Below are 15391 nucleotides of genomic sequence, written 5' to 3' on the forward strand. Positions count from 1 at the left end.
GTGTGCAGTACTTCCCAACACGCTCTATTTGGGGATTAATTCGTGTGTCGGTTTTACATACTCGGGGCAGCTTTCTGCCAACATGAACTTGCCACATTTTGTCAGAGGTTGAAAACGTGCGGTTCTTGGCTGGACAGCTGCTCGATGCCTCGAAATAATCCCTTCATTTGAGGCGTGTCTGCCTCCCCCTCCCCTTTTCTTTTCATCAGGACAGACCCGCTTCCTTGGCTTTTTGTCCTTCTTTCCTAATTCCCGGTGCCGCCGGTCTCTGGGGGCGCCGGGGGCTAAGCAGAAGCACTGTTTTCCAAGTCCGGTCCAGGCACTATGCGCATGTAGCCCAGGGGCTCCTCGCCCTCTCTTTATCTCCCCTGAAGTGGGGAGAGCCACACTGCCGAGCCTCTGGCCTTCTGGGGTGCTCGGAGCTGAGCCCATCTCGTCCCCAGAAGAGAAGAAAAGGGGTGTTGGCGGCGTAGTGGTCTCAGTATCATGGACTTCAGTCCCTCGGGCTGAGGAAACAATAACCTTCCAGTAGCCCCCCAAACACCACTGTTTTCCCACGCAGAGGGTTTCTGGCAATAGCGAGGGAGAAGCCTCTTCTCCCCAAAGCTAGGATCCCTGCGAAGTGGTAGCACTGTTTGAAAAGGTTGGCTGTTGCAAGCAAGGTACACTTATGTACCCCGCATCCCAGAGCTCTTAGCACCTCTCTTAAAACGTTGGGTCCCGACGCCCCCTTAAGACTGGGTGTGAGCGGGAGCGGAGTCTTTCCAATAAATAAAGCAATGGGGGGGGGGGCGCAAACATACTCGGAGCTGGCGTGGCTTTTGAACTACCCCATAGACTGTTACCAAGAGGCGAAGGGGGAGGGGAGGCAGGCGGGGAAGAGGGAGGGAACGAGGGAGGGGGGAAGGGAAGGAGGGAGGCAGGCGAGGGGAGGGAGAATGAGAAATGCAGAGGCAGCAGCGGCGGCGGCGGCAGTAGCAGCGGCGGCAGTGCTCCAATAGGCTCCCCTCGCTCCAGTCTCCGCTCTCCAGCCCGGCAGAGACATCGCGCCACCCAGCCCCAGCCGAGCGGACCCTGGGCTCCCCGAGGCTCTCTTGGTGACACCCGGGCGCACCGCACACACACCGAGAGGGCGGAAAGGAGAACAAATCCAGGTAAGGAGGAGCACCTATCTCCTTTCTACCCTTTATACATTGCATACATGGGGAAGCATTGCTTTGGAGCCCCCTTTGCCTCCTGCCTCCCCCCCCAACCCCTTCTTTCTTCCCCTGGAGCGGGAAGGTGGGGGGCTGAATTTGAAGGAGTGCAATAGGGGAAACGCCTCCACATTCAAACAGAGGAGCCGCCTGCCTGGGCGCAGGGCGAGCCTCTGGCTTCTGTAAGGAGAGAGCTATGAATTAATGCGAGGCTTCCAATCGAATCGAAATAATGGCTTAAAGTTTGCTCTATTTGTAAAAATAGGGAAGCAACGATTGGGATGGGAGTGATTAAAGGGGTGGGGGGGGTATGGTGGGTTGGAGAGCATAGCCAAGGTGGGAAGCTATTGAATATAAAATACACACACACACACACACGCCTTAACTTGGATGGAAAACAGTTTTTTTTTGAGGTTTTAAAAGAAACGTGTTAGTGAAGGGAATTACACCACGAAGAAAATGCTTCATGCTAGGGGTATGGCAGAGAGAAAAGATGGAGGGGCTCGAGTGGGGGTGGGGACAGGGATGGGGTGGGGTGGGGGTGGGGAAGGGAAGAGGAAGGGGGAAATGGGAGATCTCTTGGTACTTTAACCAGAAGGGAGATGGAAATAGGGTGCTGCTTTTAGAAATTGGCTTTATTTACCTGTGGCAATTTTAGGATCTTTGACTTTGGGGAGCCAGGATATCAAGATGTATAGGCATTAAAACATGAATCTGAAAACATGCCTAACCACTCATCGCTCTAGTCTTCAACATGGAAATATTCCCTTTTCACTAAACCATTGTGATTGTTGAACAATTAGTTTCTCTTTCCTCGTGTTCAGTAAAGGCGCTTCGTTGTTTTTAATTCAGTGACTGGGCACTGGTATATCTCCTTGGAATTGACAACATGCTAGCTGCACGGAAACGGGGTTTAATCCCACTGTGGTCAACGCTTTATGCAAATGTTTGAGGTTTAGCGGCTTGTGCCCAAACCGAGCTAACGCTGCAACCAGACTCCGGTTCCCGCCCTCCTCGCCCTCCCTTCATTCTCTCTCCCCCCTCCCCCCCCCACTCCCCCCAAATTCGCAGAGCCGGTTGACTAGAGCATTTCTTAATTGCAAGCAAACTGCCTGGCCCAGAAGCGCAGTTTTTCCATGAATATTCATCGAATGCTTTGCTGGGATCTTTACCCCTGTTCTACCATACGGATTTCAGCCTAGAAACTACATGGACTCCGCCTGTCCGTGTGGTTTTTTTTCCTGCACTGAAGCGAACAGCATCTATACATTTTTAGAAAAATCTGTATGAATACTGTTTACCCAGAACCTAGTTCCCAGTTGTTTAGTTTGTTGAGTGAACACTCAAACATCAATGTCTTTCTTGCATGCCGGGTTGAATCCACCCCAAGATACTGCTGCTGTAGCTAATAGACCAGTACTGCGGTGAAAATGAATGAAACTGGACTGTAATTACCTATTCCTTTGTCTTTGCCTCACGCATGCGCCAGAGAGCTGGGTGTGGAGAGGGACATAGGCAGCTTGATCTCTCCATCACTAACCAACCTCATATCAGAAGCGGTGGAACAAAGGCCTAAATGTTGCTAGACCCAGGGATGTAATGGCAGGTCTTTGGGGGAAGGAGGGGAACGTTCTTTTTCAACTGGATGTCATCTCTTCCTTTCTTAATGATGAATGTGACAACGTTAATATTTTTTTTTAAATCCAACTATATTCCTAAAATATTAGAGGTGGGATTTACTGTATCCTGATTTTTCTATACTTATTAAAAAATGGCAGCTTCCATACCCCAGTACTTTATTATAAGTAACAGTACTACTTATTGGTATCTCTTCATCCTTTGTCCTCCCCACATGATTTTCTATTGGATCATTTGATTAAATCAGATCTGCTGACCATGAAGTGATCTGGGTGTTGCCTCTGGCATCGCCGCTTAGGGAAGTTTAGTACTGGAAATCACACAAACAAGATGGCCTTCAAAATCTATTGAAGAGAAAATGGTTACCATTCCTAACATGTAGTTTAAACCTTTCTGTGTTTTCATTTTCACATTGCTGATAGGCTGGGTCCATAAAAAATGGCAAAATGGAAATGCTAATTGACTGTTGGAGATGTTTGGAGTGACGGGTAATTGTTACAAGCAGAATGGGTGCTCTTGCCCTTCACCAGATTCTTAAAATTTGTTTTAGCTTTAGACTTCTAGATCCCTTCTATTAAGTAGATGCTTCTTAGTATGCTTACAAATAAAAGATTTAAAATTTTCTCTTATGTAATGGTTGTATCTTGATTATGAAGTGTTTATACATCTAAACTCTAGTAATCTTTAACAGCTACAAAATGTAGCTGGATGGGTTAACATTGAACTTATTATGACAGTTGATTATATTGTTTCTTTGACCCAAAAATTTCAGTGTTCAACCAGAAGTTTCCTATGTAAGGTCAGGTCACGTGTCTTTTAAATTCTGAGGAGAAAAAGCCCAGTTGCACCACTACTATAAAGTCAGATATTTGGGAGGGCCATTGAAGATTGGAAGGGTTGGGTGAGTGTTGCTTTCTGTTCTTTTACAAAGTCCTAAATTCAGTGAATTTTGGATTTTAAAATAACCTTTTTGTTCGTTATAATTGACCAACTACTTCATTTTCCCTTTCAATGTCCTTATTGCTTCTTTTAGTTTTTTACTACTACTCTGTTAGGAAATAGGTGACGATAAAGAGTTGAAATGGAGACAATTGTTAGTATATATTGATAGTCAATTATTAATACTTTGCTAGTGATATAAGATTGAAAAATTTCTTCTTGTGCTTTTGCTATGGAGTTTGAAGTAGACGATTATTTTCCAGATACATCTGAATTTGAAAAATTCAACTGAAGAAAATAGGGGCCCCAAGGTTTGTTTAGGCAGCTTTGCCTATCAAACCAAGATCATATGTGTGCAAATCCAACCTCTGACACATATTGGCTGTGGGAGGACACTGGGCAGATCGAGTAATATCTCTGTGCCCTGGAAGCTCTTTACGACTATAAATTCAGAGAAGCTACCTGCATTGGGGGATGGAGATTGCTCAATCAGTCCTAATTTTTGTGCTTGCCCTCACAGTTGAGACATGGGGCTCTGTATCAAAGGCATTTAACTTTAAATTGAAAGATTTGGGGGTGTGGTGGTAATTATTTTACACAACCAACATATTGTCTAAAAATGATGCATATTGTCTCTCCAGTTTTTATTTCAGACAAACCACAATTCATGGTCAAGATAAAGTGCCAATACTGGGGACAAGTATGACTTTGGGAAGGAGGGAATTATCTTTGTAAACACAATAGAGCTTTTGTAATGTGTGTATTATTGCTTCTTATAGTTTTTACTACTCCTCTGTTAGGAAATAGGTGAGGATAAGGAGTTGAAATGGAGTATTTGTGTTTGTCTCTAACTGCATGATCCAATTTGTATCAACTTGAACTTATGATTTAGTCATTTCATTTTGTGAAAAAATAAAATTTATTTTATGACATAAAACCCATCCACCCTAGGATGTTGTGTTTCAGTATTTTCATGCTGCTTTTGGAAGTTGATTGTGTTTTCTTAAAACAATTTTTTGTCCTATAGCTTAAAAAGGAGGCTATCCAGAATGCTGGTGTTCCATACCTCTAAAGAAATGGGATCCACTGAAAATACCAACCTTCTTCCCATTTAAAAAACACATTACTTTTAGAAACTTAAGAAAAAAGGATTGATAATAACTGCTTTTAAACTAGGTAAATCAGTGGGATAAGTAATAGAAAGGATTTAAAAATTGAACCTGTTCTATACTTATGCCTTCACATGACATTCAGACATAAATAATAATGTACATATGTGTTACATACATATAGAATGATATATACATTGTACACCCGTGTGTATGTATAAATACATACATCAAATAAAAGAAATTGCTTAGGTGTGTAATGATCCAGTCTAGTCCCATATTCTTTTCAGAAGGACTATGTTGATCCAGGTTCTTTTAGGGACCCTCTAATCTGTGGTACAAACCTTATCAATTTACCTCCCTGTCTAACAAGATTACCATTTACTTAATGGTAGCCTCACCTAGTGAAACTAGAATGCAAACAGTTCAGAAAAAAATCTTAAGTATGTGGATGAGCTTGTACTGCCTTCGGGCACCCAAAAGATATCTTTGATCTTGGTTACAAATGGTTGGTGAACCTTTCACTTTATTAAGTCAAGCTCAGGGCACATCTTGCTTGCTGGGTCTTAGCAGTGGAAAACGGGGTGTCTCTTAATATCTTGACAAGTCTCAGTAGCTTTTTTTTGTGTGTCTTCATGAATTTAGGCAAGGTAATATGCATTCTCCTTTGGCTCAGTTATGGCAAACCTGGAAATGTGTAGCTGGGGAATGGTCTTTTCTCATTGTAATTCTGTTTGTTGGAGACTTCCTTGGTAAGTTTCTTTGACACATGTTCTGTTAAGGTATCACTCTTGAAATTCTATTTGTCTGTTACAAGTTATGGAGTAACACATTTATAGTTACTGTGCACTCTGGAAGTGTTTCTATTTGATGTTCAATTCTCTATACTTGAAAAGAAAAATTTTAAAGTTTCTCCAAACAAGTTGGAGAACTGGGAAGGTGCTTTGATTACTTTTATCTTTTTTCTAGCATGGTTCTGTGCATACAACAAGGTGCTTAATAAACGTTTGTCAAGGATATGCTGAAGAATAAGTGTTGGTAGAGTGTTTCAAAGGGCACTGTTTACACTCAGATGTGCAACATTCTTTTACATGGATTTATGATATCTACCTTACTGGTTTCTCCTCACTGAAAGCCAGGAATGATTAGAAATTTTATCCAAAATGCCTCCCTTTGTATGTGTTTCCTTCTTTCAAGCCTAAAGATTTGACTAACTCTAGCCTAAAGCAACTACTTTCTTGAACACAGGCTATAGAAATAGAAGAAATTGATACTGACAAGCCAAAGCAATCAGTGACCATGGGATTGGAATGAAGAGAGAAATCTAGGAATAAATTCCTGAAAGCATTGGAAATTTAGAAATGGAAACCATCTGCAACACAACAGGAGCTCAATGCATAAGGAAACATTTATTCAAGATAATATCAGAAAATGGTGTTTAGTTGTGAATGAAAAGCACTTAGGGAGAATATCTCCCTTATTTTAGAATTTCATAAATTTGCTCTTTGATTTTTGATCCTTGTTTGGACTAGTAAAGCACTGAAATTTATTGAACTTGCTGGATTCCAGTGGTTTTATGAAGGTCTCCTTTCAAGACAGACTTGTTTTTTTAGAAAATATTGCTGCAGTTTTATGGATAAAGTGATATTGGGGGTGGAAAGGGGCAAAAGGCCTATGATTTGTGAATGTAGACATCCTGTAACTGAATTCTATATTTCTAATGTCACATTTTCACTAATCTTGCAAAAGTTATGCATATTTATTTGTTTACCTAAAATAGATACTCATATCCATAACTCATTTTCCTTTTGGGTATAGGCTCACACATCTCTGAATGCAATCCTTGCACCTGTTGAGATATAGAAGTAGATCATTCTAAAGAGTGGCAATATGGTCTAATTTGTAGAAAACCCATTTAAGCCCTTGCCTTGCTGTGGAAGTGACTTTGAAAAATATAAGTAGGTGATTTCTTCAATAGCTTTATATCTAACTTAGGGGAACGTAATGTAGCTCACAGGATGGCATGTGGGTTTGGGGAACAAGCTATTTGCCCAGAGCTTGAGAGTATGTGAAGAATTGTAAGGTGAAATTCGCTTGGAAAATTAGAGTGGAGCAAGATTGTTGAGAGATTTAAATGCCAGGCTAAGGGTCCTTTGTTTTAAGGGGCCACTGAAGGTTTTTGAGGAGGGGGCAAGGTTAGAGCAGGTTATTTTATTATGAACATTGAAATGGAGCAGGAGGAGACCAGACAGAGGCAAGGAAGTTTGTTAGGAGGCAGTTAGAATTTATAACTCTTGAGATAGACCATCCTAGTTATCAGGATGAAAGGGGGAAACTCATTAGATTAATAACTGATTAGTATTTAATTCACTTAAGCCCCTGGAATTTAATAGGTTAACCTAATTGCTAAGGAAATCAGTGCCATCTGCATTTGTAAGAAGCACTCTAGTATTGCCAATAAGAGTAGATAAACCAATCTGGATTAAAAAATTCCACTTCAATTGACACTGACATAATTTCTGACCCTATCCACAACTGAATAATCTTAAAGATGATTTTTTTCACCCTTGGATATCTCCCACTGAATTTATTCTTCTACCTCACTTTCATTCTGTATTACTGTTTGAATTTTTGTCTTCTTAGCAATGGTACAAAACTATTATGCCTGTTTCTCAATGGTTTCTTATCTAGAGAGATGGTGATTCTTTTTTTAGTGTCCAGAGGAAAGATCCTTTGGATCCGATATAGAAAGTGAACAAGACTCTGTACAATTCTTAAAATAAAGGCTTATGCTTTAATTCCTTATTCCTTTGCTACTTCATATTTTTTAGTCTGGGGAAGGTGTTTGAAGGTGGGTGGGTGCAGGAACAATTTTCGATGATGCCACTTTTTGCTACCTAGCTGTTGTTACTAGAATTCCACTACTTGTAGAATTTTGGGTGCAAGGAAATTTATGCTGATAGACATGATGTAATAAATAATAGGTTCAGGACTGAAACTCAGGTAAGAGTATCCTGGCCAAGTCTCTTGCTTTCCACCATTACTACTTCTTCCTTTTTTTGCCCTTGGTAGGTGCTTAAAAAATGCTTGTTGAGTGACTAGCCCCCACTGACAATCTGGGTGGGGCCGCTCCCTGGTAAAAGAGGGTATTTAGCTCTCTTTTCTTTAAATCAAAACCTAACCTTGTGTAAAAGCTCCGAACTTTGACTCTTCCTAGAGTAGGTCTTTGCCTAAGGATCGTTATCTATAGTTCATTAGTTGCAATTTTCATCTTCCTGCTTTGTTATTAAAGAGGGGAGAAGTTGAGCCAGTCTTTGGTATTTCAGATATTTTGGGTGGGTCTGTCTTTTGGAATCAAGTCTTCACATTTTTGGCATTTGAGGGCAGGTGATGCTGAGTGCAGACTGACCCAATAATTTCAGACTTGTTTATCTAGTGTGAAGTAAAAAGGTTTTTGTCACACTGGCATGTTTTAGGAGCTCCAGCAAATTATACAGAAAGGTTTAGATGGTGAAGTCATTCTTGTTAAATATTATTAATTTTTACAAGCTCATTTACTTTCCCATAGAGTTTCATCAGCCTTGTGAAAAGTCTTGGAAGTATACCATGGAGGTGATTTTGCATTTCTGAAACTCAGGTTTTTAAAATTGAGAGGAAAATGAGAGTTTTTAGGAGTTGAGCTGTTTAAAGAGGGGGAAGGAATTACTTTGTCTTATTTTATGTGAATTCCCAAGTGACACAACTAATTTTTAGTCACACTGACTTGGTAACCTATATCCCTTTATCTATATATTCTCATCTAAATGAATATTGTTCATTATCACATTGAGACAGTATTGTGTCCATATATAAAATCCTTTTTCAGACATTTAGTAGCTCTGGGACTCAGCCAATTCCGTAATCTCTCAGCCTGTTTCCTCATCTAATAGTGCCTACCTCGTTGTAAAGATCATTTGAGTTCACTTGTAAAGTGATTTATAGATCTTAAAGCATCATAAAATGTTAGCTCTAATTACGAATGTGTGTGTATAACAGTATACATGTTGTATAAATTGGATTGAAAGAAGTTAAATAAATATAAATATATAATAAATATGTATATTATAACTATAAATAGGCAGTAGATGAAACTAGGTACTCCTCCATTTGCCATACAAAAATAACATCTTAGTTTTGACCCAATATCCTCTTTTGCTCCTCTTCCATTTTTCTACTAGAAGGAAGAGACGACTGTTTTAAATGCTTGCATTCGTTTTTCTCCTTAAACTTCCAGTTACTGTAAGTGGTGTTATGTACTGGGCATTCTCCAAATAAGCACATGGTAGTAACCCTGAAAAGAATGTCCTCTGTGTAATGCTGACTGCTTTTGAAGAAAGTCATAAAGACCAGCAGAGGCCCTTTTTGCTGCTGAGTCAGATTAGAAAAGGTTCAGGTATTGACTCACTGAGAAAATGTTAACTTTTGATTCATTAGCAGACACATTTACAGAAAAGTTATAAATATAACTTAATACAAATGAAATCAGTGCTATAGTGGTGGAATACTGGGACCATCTTGTCTAAAAATAATATCATCCATTATAGAGCTGGAATGAATTTTATTTATTTTTAAAGAAAATGATCTGATTCATTCAGCGATAGAAAGGAATGAATTTTAGAGAAAATTTAACCCAACCCCTTTTGCAGATGAAGTCCAAAGAGGTTAAGTGACCCAAAGCTAGGTATTGGTACAGTCCCTAGACTACACTGAATTCTACCTTTTGATACCTTCCTACATAGAATGAAAAAAACTAGGAAATCTCTCCCACTCTTCTCCAAGATCTATAGTTTCTGGCCATCTGTGTTACTGATTTATCGTTCTTCTTCCCTTGCTCAGTAACCTACCCTTTCTTTTCAGTGATTGAAAACCTACTCACCTTTTAAAACAACTCAAGGTCTAGATCCTACAATCAATTTCAGTAAATATGAAGTGGTTGCTACTATGGACTAGACACTTTGAGCGAAGCTAGTATATGTTCTACCAATCAAGTTCCTTTTACATTCTTCTGGGTGGGAATAGACCTCAAGTTAGGGAATTTAATTCTCTTGGAGATAAGGGAGGGAGGGAACAAACCTTTGTTAAATTCTTGGAAGGTGTCACCTAGCTGAGCAAAAGTACTTTACAAATGTTAACTGTTTTGCTCCCCAAATCCCTGTGAAGTAGACTCTCCCCACTATACAGTTGGCTCCATTATACTAAAAGTGAGAACCTGAAAAGACTAACCTAAAAGTGCCAGGGTCTCTTGGGCCATCTCCAGTAGTCCTGATATCTGACCACTGGACCCAGATGGCTCTGGAGGAGAAAATGAGACTGGTGACCCAGCACAGCCCTCTCATTCAAGTCAAAGTCAAGTGGAAGTCACATCGTCATCTCCTTGATGTCATGGTCCTCTTCAAGAATGAAGGACAAACATACAAATGACTCGCCCCAGGTCATATAGCTGCTAAGAATTTGTGCTTAGGAAATTTGAGGAGGCAGAGAAGTCTTTCAAGTAGGCTAGAATCAGAGAAGGCTTCACCAAGGAGATACTACCTGTACTGATCCTTAAATGGAGAAGGATTCTGAGAGGCCAAAATGAGGAAGGAGTAAGAGTGGCTGATAATTTGCATAAGGAAAGTGGTATTGAGTTCTGGGAATAGCCTGAGGAGGCCAGTTTAGCTAGAAATATATAGAGTATGTTAAGCGATGTGAATTAAGCTTGCAAAATTAGGATGCAGTCAGAAATGTGGAAGGTCTTTAATTCCAACCTGTGGAGTTTATTTTAGGAGCAGTAGGGAGCCACTAATGATTTTTGAGCAGGGTAGTGATATTTTAAGATCTCTGCTATAAGATTATTTTGTCAACTTTCAGCATATTATTGGTAAAGGAAGAAATGAGAAGCCTAGAGAGCAGTTAGGCTGTGAAGGTAGGACCTAGAATCTTAAAGATTTGGGATAAGAAAGGATCCTTCAGAACATCTAATCTAATCTCTTCATTTTAAAGATTAGAAAGCTGAAGACCGAAGAGATAAACTTAAGCAGTTTTACGGTCAGTGGAGTTATTACTTGTCTAAGGTCATACAGCTAGGATAACATGGTAATTGGATCATACATTTAGAATTCATTCAATGTGACCTCATTCTATAAATGTGTAAACTGAGTCTCACAGGTTAAGTGCCTTGCTTAAGGTTACACATACAGGAACTATCTTTACCTAGTTGGACATTTATCCCTTAATATCCTACTGAAGTTATTTTGCCTACGTCAATTGTCCCTAATTAAATCCTTAATTTCTACTTTATCGCGCATATCAACTGTAAAGAAGTTTGGGGTGTGTGTATGTGTGTATTTTTGAGATCTATCTTTTCTTTTAAAAATAATAGAGCACTGATGAAGAGGTTGAGGAGTAGGGCTAGCCTAAGACCATGGAGCTGGAATAAGGGGAGTGAACAGTTTCTTAGAATGTAAGAGACACTCATCCGTATTTGAAAACTCTAGGCTCCATTTTCCTTGGGCCTGGTGCTTGGAGTGAAACTCTTAGGCTCAGGGATTGTTAGGGTGGAAGGAACGCTAGGGTCTTCTATGCTTTTCCAGCATAATGAGACCACCTCTGGTGTAGTTCTGGGAAGTTTAGAAAGATACTGGATTAACATTGTTATGGAAAAATTTGGGACAGATGCCTTTTTATACTGAATGCCATTTGTTATCAGGGTTCATGTATTAATGCTGACATTTTTAAATTAAATCTTCCTCTGAGCTTGTAATTGTGACCTATATAAGAACTCTTTATTTTAACTTGGATCATGGAATTTAGAGCTGGAGGAAATGTTAAAAGGTCAGCTAACCCAATTCCCTCATTTCCAAGTGATATAACTGAAGTCCAGAGAGGGGAAAGCACATAGGTAATAAGTAAGCAGAACTAGTTGAACCCAAATCTTTTGATTTCAGCTCTTTTCAAATCATTGTGCTACAGATATACAATCACAGATTTAGATTTAGAGGAGACTTGTAGAGGCTATCTAGTGTAGATAGCTCGCTCATTTTGTAGATGAAGAAACTGAGACCTGTGATATTTACTGACTTGCCCAAATCCACGGTGGTACCAATTAGCAACAGAGTCAGCATTGGAACATGAACCAGCTAACTCATTCATTATACCAAGTTTAATCATAAGGTACTGAAATAATCTTATGAGTAGACTGGATTTGAAGAGAAAGTAAAAAAAAAAACCCTTTAGATATTAAATTTTAAAATGCCTTAAGATTTTCAAATGATATTCTCACTCTGAATAACCTTATTTTTACAAGTTATTGAGTTTTACTTCATATTTTGAAGCATTCATTTCCCTATTTAACTTGAGTAGTGGTAACCACACAAGCTCTACACTTCATCATGGTCTGAAAATGACCATAGATTTTCAAAGGCCATGCTATATGCTGTGATAGATACTTCCGAAATGGAAATGCTTTTAATTAACATAAAACTGAGATGCTAATAAATTGGCAGCAAGGCAGTGAATAATTTGGCCCTGGGAGCCCATGAAAGCTTATGTGAGAGAAAACTTTGTTCAAGCAAATTGTTTTTAAAGATTCTACTAAATATCTGACCTTGTTTCCATAAAACATTTTTAATTTTACTGTGAAACTTTGGAATCAGAATAGGAGTGGAGTGAGATGTTATCCACAAGAATAAGAAAAATGATGGGAGATAATATAAAATACATGAATTCTACAACACCAAACCAACCCTGTGTTATATACATACATAATGTATGTTATGTAAATGATTGTACTTATTTGGACCATAACCAGGTGCTCATTTTGATTGGAAAATCAGTTCATTGAACAGACTGAGAACCAACCTTTTTAAAAAATAAGGGAGGCAAATAAATCAAGTGTTCATTGGGTTAAGAAAATGAAATCCCAGTTCACTCTGAACTCCTTTCCTGTATTGCTTCAAGAAAAAGAAAAAAAGAAGGAAAAAATGACTTCGAGTACAGTTTGCTGAAACTCCATTCCTTAAAGAAGCGAAATACTCGACATTAATTCTAACCCATTTTGGGGAAGTAGTCAAAACCAAAGAACTAACTTGAGAAGATATCCTCTACAAGTCTAGAAAACTTCTACAGATTACTAACCTTCTATACAGGCAATTTGTGGGTTGACACCTCATTGTATTAAATTTAAACACTACTGCCATTAAATTGATCTTGTTTGCACAATTTGGGTTCATGCACATTCATGTGTAAAGAAAAGGTCGGGTCCAGTTTGCCAACACACCTGATGCAAAATATCTAAAATTTAAACCTAAAATGTTTCAAGTGGTGAAAAGGGTCCATATGTATTCTCAGAGATACTGCTTTAGTGCAAAGTTTCTAATCTGATGCCTGTGAATTTAATTATTTGTTTAGTATATGTATTTAAAAACATTCTAAGAAGGACATTACCAGATTGCCAAAATGCTCCATCACGCACACACACACACACACACACACACACACTCACGCACACACATGCACACACACACACACACACGGAGAACCATTGCTTTAGAATATTCTTGTTTACTGAAGAAAACAGGTGGATTATTGAAGTAAGGGAGGTCAGAGAACTGCAGATTAGGAGATCTTTTACCTCCCTGATTTGGGGAAAGTTGGATGATCTCCTGACTCTTTACCAAGTCCTCAACCTGCCTTGATAAGACTTTTCTTGAATCTTCCCAGAATGACTGATTTTCCTGAGGCCAACCACAAAAAAATCTTAACAATTAAAGATAACAACAATAATAGGTCCTGGAGCTCCTCTTAGTTACCAGACTTCAGTGAAATTAATGCCCCATTGATGGAGGTTTATTATGGCCTTGCATTTTCCTCAGTAGCCCTGGAGATCTTTTGTTCAAATCTCCTCCTTTGATATATTAGTGTTTCTACAACTTGGCTTCAAAAACAGTTTACATGGGTAAAGAATGCTCATTGCTTCTCTAAGAAACATGGTAAACTTGGATTTTATATATTAGTATAATCTCTGTTGATGAAAGATGAACACATGTGTTTCTTTTTTCAGTGTGACTCAGACCTTAAGGGGAAATTGTTTACTGTAAATAGTCTACCTCACTCAACTGAAAGACTGACCTAGCTAAAAATCCAATTGAAATAATTTTTATTTAGTGATATGAGATGTTTGGGAAGACATTTGGATGAGGTATTTATATAAGATAAGGCAATGATATCTTTTGCAATTGTCCCCTATGGTGGTCATGAAAACAGTAATCCTTTGGACAGATCCTGGAGTCCAGGCAAGGGAACTTATTGAGTTCATAGCTGCACTACTATCACCTCCAGTAAAAAAAGAGAAGGGGACTCTACCAAGCATGTGAAGAAAATACATTTTGTAAATGTCAACAATATGTTGACTGGTAGGATCATAGATTTAGTGTTGGAAGAGGTCTTCTAGTCTTTCATTTTACAGAACAGGAAATTTGTGCCCCAGGGAGGGGAAGTAACTATCCCAGCTCATACCGTATCTCAGTAACATATTCAAATCCAAATCACCATAGTATCTCTTGTTAATTCAGGTAAGATGTGTAATTTAGCAATGGGCTAAATGTGGAAATCCTTTTTTGCACATAATTCAGTTACTATCTTTCTAAATAATTAATTTGCAGCTAGAAGGAATCTCAGATCATCTAGTTCAATACCTCTCATTTTACAGTCAAGGAATGAGGACCAGAGAGGTTAAGTATAAAACCACATAATTACAATAATAATAGCTAATATAGCACTATATAATATAGCATTCAGTGTGCCCTATACTACTTGATTATCTCAACTGATCCTCACAGCAACCTTGAGAGGTTGGTTATTGTTATCTCTATTGAAAAAATGAGGAAACTGAAGCATACAAGAGGTTAAGTGACTTGCCCAGGGTCACAGAGATAGTGTATTTTCAAATCAGATTTGAGCCCAGGTCTTCCTGATTTCAGACCCAGCACTCCATCCACTGTACCACATAGTGTTAGGAGCAATCGTGGAACATAGTAGATAAGAGTATTGGATTTAAGAGTCAGGAAATGTTGAGTCATTTCAGTTGTGTCTGACTCTTTGTGACCTCACTTGGGGTTTCCTTGGCAAAAATAGTGGAGTGGTTTGCTATTCCTTCTCTAATTCATTTTACAGATGCAGAAACTGAGGCAAATAGGGTTGAGTGACTTGCCCAGGGTCACACAACGAGTAACTGTCTGAGACAATTTTGAACTCAGATCTTCCTGACCCCAGGGCTGGTACTCTTATCTTCTGCAACCTAGCTGTGACTCCTGGTTAAGTCAGTTAAACCTTTTCTATTTCCTTATTTATAAAATGGGAATAATAATAGCACCTACTTCACTGCTTTGTTGTGAGGCTCAAATGAGATAACATGTAAATGACTTAATTTTAAAAAGCACCATAAAAATTCTAGTCTTTGTTATATCCTGGTCCTCTTAACCCAATTCCACA

At 39.0% G+C, this 15391-nt stretch overlaps 1 protein-coding gene across 1 annotated transcript in view; it reads left to right on the forward strand.

The window, feature by feature from the left end:
* The first annotated feature begins 898 nt into the window (after positions 1 to 898).
* BASP1 (brain abundant membrane attached signal protein 1) overlaps positions 899 to 15391 on the forward strand; it is an 81250-nt gene continuing 66757 nt past the window's right edge. Inside the window, exon 1 of the mRNA XM_072605465.1 lies at positions 899 to 1154. The gene's annotated coding sequence lies outside the window, so the exon portion shown is untranslated. The remainder of the gene's footprint in view (positions 1155 to 15391) is intronic.

The sequence above is a fragment of the Notamacropus eugenii genome, chromosome 4, assembly GCF_028372415.1.
Source record: "Notamacropus eugenii isolate mMacEug1 chromosome 4, mMacEug1.pri_v2, whole genome shotgun sequence".
Classification (NCBI taxonomy): domain Eukaryota; kingdom Metazoa; phylum Chordata; class Mammalia; order Diprotodontia; family Macropodidae; genus Notamacropus; species Notamacropus eugenii.